The sequence below is a fragment of the Monodon monoceros genome, unplaced genomic scaffold (genome assembly GCF_005190385.1).
Source record: "Monodon monoceros isolate NGI ecotype Baffin Bay Population unplaced genomic scaffold, NGI_Narwhal_1 Super_Scaffold_10, whole genome shotgun sequence".
NCBI classification, from domain to species: domain Eukaryota; kingdom Metazoa; phylum Chordata; class Mammalia; order Artiodactyla; family Monodontidae; genus Monodon; species Monodon monoceros.
This window is the reverse complement of record NW_021703766.1, coordinates 40,052,184-40,059,341: the sequence shown is the minus strand read 5'-3', so window position 1 is coordinate 40,059,341 and position 7,158 is coordinate 40,052,184. Positions and strand designations below refer to the sequence as shown.

Genomic DNA, 7,158 nt, shown 5'->3' with positions numbered 1-7,158 from the left:
TATATACTCTTTGGGTAAAATTAGCTCCTGGAATCTGAAGGTTTATGTCTTTTGTCAAACCTAGGAAGTTTTCAACCACTCTTTCTTTGAATACTTTTTTTTTTTGTAATGAAAAAAAATTTTAGTTGTCTGTTGCCTTTAATTAACATCTAAATAGATACCATATTCTTCTATAATTACAATATGGAAATGTCTATGAATAAAATAGATAAATTTTTTGTCATATGCCTAGGAAAGAATGGTGGCAATAAGATTCATCCAAGGTTTCAGCAGCAATATCTATGTAGCCAGGGTGTGGTCAGTGTTTGGGGACAGAGGTAAATATCCACAATCCATGCATACATTTGATCTTTTCTTTTAGTGTCTGATTTACCATCTGGTGCTGCTGGACAGTTCTCTTCTCCTTAAATTCTTCCAATTTGCTTTGAATTTCATACATTGTCCTACAGTCTCCTGAAATGACAGTGACTTTGATAGCTGTAGCTCGAGGAAACTTTTCTTTGAGAATTTGGGTCACTTTGATCTCCCCCCTCAGTCTGCAAGGCAAACATTCACTGGGCACAGTGGAGAAGAGGAAGCCGGCAGGTTCCACAGAGCAGAGGTGCTGCCAAGGCTGAGCTCCATGCTGCCATGCCCGGCTGATGTGGCCTGCTGTCTTAGGTCGCCGTGTCGTTCTTTGAATACTTTTCAGTCCTGTCCTCTTTCTCCTCTCCTTCCAGGACTCTGGTGAAATGAATGTTAGGTCTTTTGTTATAATCCCACAGGACCCTGAGGCTCTACTAGTTTTTCAGTCTATTTTTCTCTCTATTGTTCAGATTGGGTAATGCCTATTGTCCTTTCTTCCAATGCACTAATTATTTCCTCTTTCTTCTACATTCTGCTCTTAAGCCCAACTACTGAGTTTGTTTTTTTGGTACTGTATTTTTCAGTTCTAAAATTGCCCTTTGGTTCTTCTTTATATCTTCTGTTTCTCTGTTGAGATTCTTTCTTCCCCTCATTTATTTCAAATGGGCTTGTAATTGCTCATTGAAGCATTTAAAAAGTGATGAGTGCTTTAAAATCTTTGTCAGATAATTCTAACATTTTTTTCATATTGTTGTTGGCATCTGATTGTCTTTTTTTTTTTTTTTTTCTGTGGTACGCGGGTTTCTCACTGTTGTGGCCTCTCCCATTGCAGAGCACAGGCTCCGGAGGCGCAGGCTTAGCAGCCATGGCTCACGGGCCCAGCCGCTCCGCGGCATGTGGGATCTTCCCGGACCGGGGCACGAACCCGTGTTCCCTGCATCGGCAGGCGGACTCTCAACCACTGTGCCACCAGGGAAGCCCCTGATTGTCTTTTTAAATTCAGTTTGAGACCTTTCCTTTTTGTGGTATGATGATGACTTTTTATTGAAACCTGGGAATTTGCATTATCTTAGGAGATTCTGGCTCTTACTTAAACCTTTTGTTTTAGATGGTTTTCTCTGCCACTGCTCTAGTAGGGGAGGGGGGATGCTGCCCATTAGTTTTGAGTTCACATATTTTGCAGTTCTGTTTGGTGCATACACATTTAGGGTTGATATATCTTCTTGGTGAATCAACATTTTTATTATGATATAATGTCTCTGTCTCTGATAATTTTCTTTGCTCTGAAGTCTATTTTATCTGATATAGTCTACCTCCAAGTTCCCCACTCTGTTGCCTTTGGAGGGAATAGGATCCTTACTACTTTTGGGTGTGGGTAGGAAAACTGGCTCCCCATGTGGGCACCACTGATACAGTGATGACGTGGCCTTGTTTGCTGGGCGATGATGAAAGTCTTGATTCTCCACTAGGCCTTCTTTGACTCCATCAAGAATGGGAGGGGTGTTTTTGTTACTGGCAAGAGAGAGGTGAAGTTCAGGCTCCCCACAGTCTCCACTGACACTGTTAGGAGAGGGAGCCCAGTGGGGATGAAGATCCTGTTTCCATACCTGTCCTTCTCTGACATTACCTCAGTGGGGGCTCTGGGGTTCCTTGTTATAGCCTCTTGAGGATGGAAGTCTAGACTCCCCCATTTGGTCTTTGTGGGTATGGGTATGAGTGGGACCAGAATTTTTTGTTTTCTTTTCTTCTAGTGTTTGGGTGGAGTAGACTGGTTATTGTATAAAAGTATTTGGTCTTACTAAGCTGCCCCTTTCTTTGTCCTTTGACTAGAGAGATCAGGCTTTTGTTGGGGCTTTTGTTTTGTGTCTGTGCCTGTTGTAGCTTCCAGATTTTTGACTTCTTCTCTTCCAAGTCTAACATATATGAAGCAAAAGGAAAACCAAGGGAACTGACTACATTTCTTGGGTCTTGAGGTCCTAACCCAGTCTGCCTCTGGGACCAGTGAGCAGCCTCCCTTCTCTGATCACTTCACCCCTGCGGTTTGTTCTCTGTCATTTGGCACATGGCCTTTGGTGCTCATTCATTTATTCATTTACTCTTTCATTCAACAAAACTGGCTCTGTGCCTGTTCCTGCAGATATGGTGACTAAAAGATCTTAAGTTATAGTTAGTGGAAGAGACAGTAATCACAGTGTCTGAGTAGACCCTATAATTTCCCCTGGCTGGCCTTGCCTTGTCCTGGAGGAGGAGGTTCTAGGGGACAGGGTCTGGGCCTTGCTTCTCCTGCCCAGGATGAGATGGGGCTCCTGGTCACAGTCCCAGTGGGAGACAACTGGAGGTTTGGCCCCATCAGGACACACTTACTTATGTACTGAGTGTCTGCCACTGGGCACACAGTGTGCCCAGTGTGAGCCCACACTGGGCAGGGATGTGAGATGAGAGAGGTAAGGCCAACTCCTGGCAGCTCCAGGCCTGGGCAGGGCTGGGACAAGGCTGTGGAAACAGTTAATGCCTTGAAAGCTCACACTTGAATGGAAGATGTGGGTGCTAGTGGTGGTGGGGGATCAGGATATGGCTTCCTCAAGAAGGAGGCTTCTGAGGGCTTCCCTGGTGGCGCAGTGGTTGAGAGTCCGCCTGCCGATGCAGGGGACACGGGTTCGTGCCCCGGTCTGGGAAGATCCCACATGCCGCAGAGTGGCTGGGCCCGTAAGCCATGGCCGCTGAGCCTGCGCGTCCGGAGCCTGTGCTCCGCAGCGGGAGAGGCCACAACGGTGACAGGCCTGCGTACGGCCAAAACAAAACAAAACAAAGAAGGAGGCTTCTGAGCTGGACCTGGGCAATGATTGAAAAAAGTGCTAGTAGAAGGGCAGCCTAGGAGTGGGCTCTATTCCCTGCCCCCATCAGGTGGAGCAGCTGGAAAAGGGACCTCGGGGACCCAGGTTCCCACCGGAGCCACCGCCCTAAGGTTTTCCCTCCCCTCCCCATGGGCATTGTCTTCTTCCTGCCATGACACCCTGATCTTTCCCCCTCCCCTGCGGGCACTGCTCTCCTGCCCATGATGCCCGTCTGGGCCCTCCATTGTCTTGGGAAGATGTGTGCTCACCCGGGTGGGTTATTATTAGCCTGCGATGAAGTGAAAGGCCCTGAATGGGAGATGCTGAGCTCCTGCCTGACACCATGGCCGAGGCAAGAAGGAAATGATTCATTATGGCTACAAGGCGTGCTCTAATTTCATATAACGAAATAAATGACAGTCGTATTTTGGGCGCCACCACGCGCAGATAGCATTGTTCCCTGACTGCCTCTCACCCGGGCTGCAAGGGGAATTACAGCAGCCTTTGTGCAGAGAGATGAGGGGCTGGGGGTGCTTGAGGGGTGGCAGGTGCCGTGGCCCTGGGAGGATGAGTGAAGTCACTGCTCAGTGGCTGGGGTGGCTGGGGACAGGGGTTCCCCGGCCTGCTGATCCCACTTCTGCTTCCTGTGCACCACATACCCCACCTTCTATCCTCATGGCTCCTCCAGACCCTGCCTATCTGTCCAATTCATTCCCAGCTCTGGGTCCCCTCCTCCAGGAAGCCCACAGCGAGCTCTGCTTTTCCAACGCTGTGTCTATGCATACTTTCTCCCCCTCTTCAGGCTTCTGGGCTCCTTACACAACCACACAAAAAACAGCTTTAGATGAGGCTTCCTTGGATGTGATGGTGGCCCCCAGTTCAGAGTAAATGTACCTTCACCTTCTGGGGTAGGGAATTCCCTCAAGAGCTGAGCCCCTTAGCAGGGCAGCTGTCACGGTGTGCGCCCTTCAGGGCGGGATTGGCTGCATGATTTGTGGGGACCAGGGTCAGATGAAAATTCAGGGCCCCTTGTTAACAAAATTAAGAATTTCAAGACACAGCCGCAGATTCTTAAACCCAGTGCAGAGCCCTTCTGAGTGAGGGACTCTGTGCATTGCACAGGTGGCAGCCTCTGTCCATGGCTAGAGAGAAGAGACCCAAAGTTGGAGCCTGGGGTCCCCGTGGTTACAGCACTGGTCCTCTTCTACCTCAGCTGTGGCCAGGACAGCTTGACGGGGCGCGGGGAAGGCCACTGGTTCAGCCAGGATGCAAGCACCTTCGACAGGCGTCCAGAAGTGGTGACAGAATCTTATTTCCCCAATGTGTTTCATTTGTGGTCTGGAACCTAAGATAAAAATAATAGAAGAAGAGGATAACATTCAAGGGCAATTTCATCTCTGGGCGTCTCACCAGGAGAGGAAGCCTCAGGATCGCTGGACCAAGGAATTCTTTTTCCTGCCATATTTGCACACAAAATGGTCTCGTTTAAAAACACACATGAAGAGTCATGTCAATCATAGACACTTGGAAATAGGTGCTGCCTTGACAGGGAAACAGAACTTTTTCGTGGAATTCAATTCGTTCAAATACCTTTTTCAACTGGGTTGACAGCGGGGCCATGGAGAGGGGAACTCACATCCTCCTCCAGCTCCCGCTGCATGTGGATGGGCCCCTGCATCCGCCCCCCAGCACCCCTGCAGAGCTCACTGTGTAGAGTGTGCCAGCAGTGAGCCGCCTGAGCTGGACAAGGTCCTCTTTCCCTGGTCTCTCTATTTTTCTCCAAGATCAAGTTTCACAGACCAGAAGAGGGGTTCTGGGCATGCCAATTCCCAGGAGGGCAGATCCCTGAGTCAGGGCCTGCACTGGATCCCTTACTAGTTGGCTTTCCCTGGGGACTACAGAGGTTGCAAACAGATGGTCCATGGGCTGTCTTCAGGTCGAGGTAGTTCCCTCCTTCCTTCCTCCCTTCCTTCCTTTCTTTCTTTCTTCCTTCCTTCCTTCCTTCCTTCCTTTCTTTCTTTCCTCCTTCCTTCTTTCTTTCTTTCCTCCTTCCTTCCTTCCTCACTCCCTCCTTCCTTCCTTTCTTTCTCTCTTTCTTCCTTTCTTTCTCTCTTTCTTCCTTTCTTTCTTTCTTTCTTCCTCTCTGTCTCTCTCTCTGTGTCTCTCTCTCTCTGTCTCTCTTTTTCTTTCTTTCCCTCTGCATTCTTTTAGCAAAACCTAAATTAGGTTCCCGCCTTTACAAATCACAAGTTTGCACGTAAAATCCAAATTTATGACTTCTCTTGAAAAAAAATCCAGAGATTCCCACGTGAACATGACTGGGGTGCCGAATAGGGCTGCTCCTTTCAGGCGAGGCCATGCTCTGTAGTTTGCCTTGGTCCCCACAGCTCTGTACCTTCTCCCAGCCCTGCTGTGAGTGGCGGTCCACATAAAGTTGGATTTGCATGGCTGTGTTTCGTACACCTGGCTGACATCACTCCTTTGGGTTGCCTGCCTGGCTCCCATAGGCATTTTGCCTCTTTTCTCCTCATTTAGAAGTTTCTGGTGGCGCTTTGCTGATCATAGATGGCCCAGTGATGGGGGATGGAGAAGGGCATAGATGGGAAGTGTCCACGCCATGTATTCCCACCCCTTCCCTGTGCTCTGTGGAAGTGCTTGACTTATGCTGATAATCAAGTTATTAGTCTAGACATTTCTTATTGCTTATTGAGAGCAGAGTGGGGGCAGAGAGAGGAGGGGTAGGGAGAGGGGACAGTGGTCAGGTGCACAGAGATCTTGCCGACTGCCCTTGGCCCCTACTTGCTGAAACATGAATTTGCATCATTAAGATCTTATCTTTGAAAAGCACGCTCCCTAAACTGTTTCTTTCCTCCGCCTGTTCCCATGATTGGCAGCTGGAGCAGCTTGTAACAGGGCACACCTGACCCTTCAAAAGGGATGAAGCCTCAGCTCCGCACAGCAGCCACTTCCTGGAGTCCAGCTCACCCTCTGCCCAAGGCCTGCCTCCCTGGCTGGGGGGAGGCTGGAAGGCAGGGATGTTTTCTGAGTGACCTCCACTGAGGAAGGGCCGCTGAGCTGGCCGCTGTTGCTGCCTCGACAGGACCTATGCCCTGTAGGACATCCGTAGGTCCAAGAGTCGAGAGACAAAGTCAGGGCCCAGGAGCCTCTTGCTTATGGCTGCTTCTTGTCCTTGGGCCCATGAAGAAGACTGTGCCTCCCGCAAACTCTCTTTGTCCCTCAGGCCGTTCTATAGGGCGCCGTCTCTGCTTCCCAGCAGGTGTTGGCTTGCCTTGACATTCTGGCGAGGCAGGGACAAAGTTTTCATATTAATAGGAAGATGGTGAAAGCAAGGACAGGGGGCTGCCACAATGTCCAACTACGGGAACAACCCACCTTTCCAACACTGCCTTATTAATTGGCCGTTCGGTACATTGGGGCCCAGTTGAATTAGATAAAGGGTAATGTATGCAGTAGTGGGAATATGCAGCCTTCAGCATCAGGTTAAATGTTGCTTTGCACACAGTCCAGGGCCACTGCTTTCCAGAAAGCCCCCGCCCGCCCCGCCCCACCGCCGTGTGGTGGATTGGAGTTTAGCTGCACCAGGTACAGAGGGTCCCTTTGCTGAGAGTTTCTGGAGCTGGGTTTATGCAATGTGACTGCCTGTCTCAGGGATGTCCTTGCATTCTGGGACCCACCTGTGGCCTTCACTTGGGAGGGGGAGGTCTGGGGTATAACCTTCACCTAAGAATAGGCTTCTGTTGCCGACTTGCTGCATTACCAGGGGTGCCCCGGATTTAAACTCTAGAAGAGTCCCCCATATCCCTGAGAAGAAATTCTCTTGATCTGTTACGTCATTTCCTTTGGAGACTCTGTCCTGATTCTCAGAAAGGTTGCCATATGGAAAACCAGGCTGAAGAAAGCCATTCCGTCTGAAGGTCAAGTGGATTGGGGAGGCGGCAGGTGGCCTGCTGGGGAAGGA

The 7,158-nt window shown here is 49.6% G+C and overlaps 1 pseudogene; it reads right to left on the bottom strand.

Moving 5' to 3' along the window:
* Positions 1-298: 298 nt before the first annotated feature.
* LOC114904062 lies at positions 299-632 on the bottom strand (annotated as a pseudogene).
* Between the last annotated feature and the right edge of the window lie 6,526 nt (positions 633-7,158).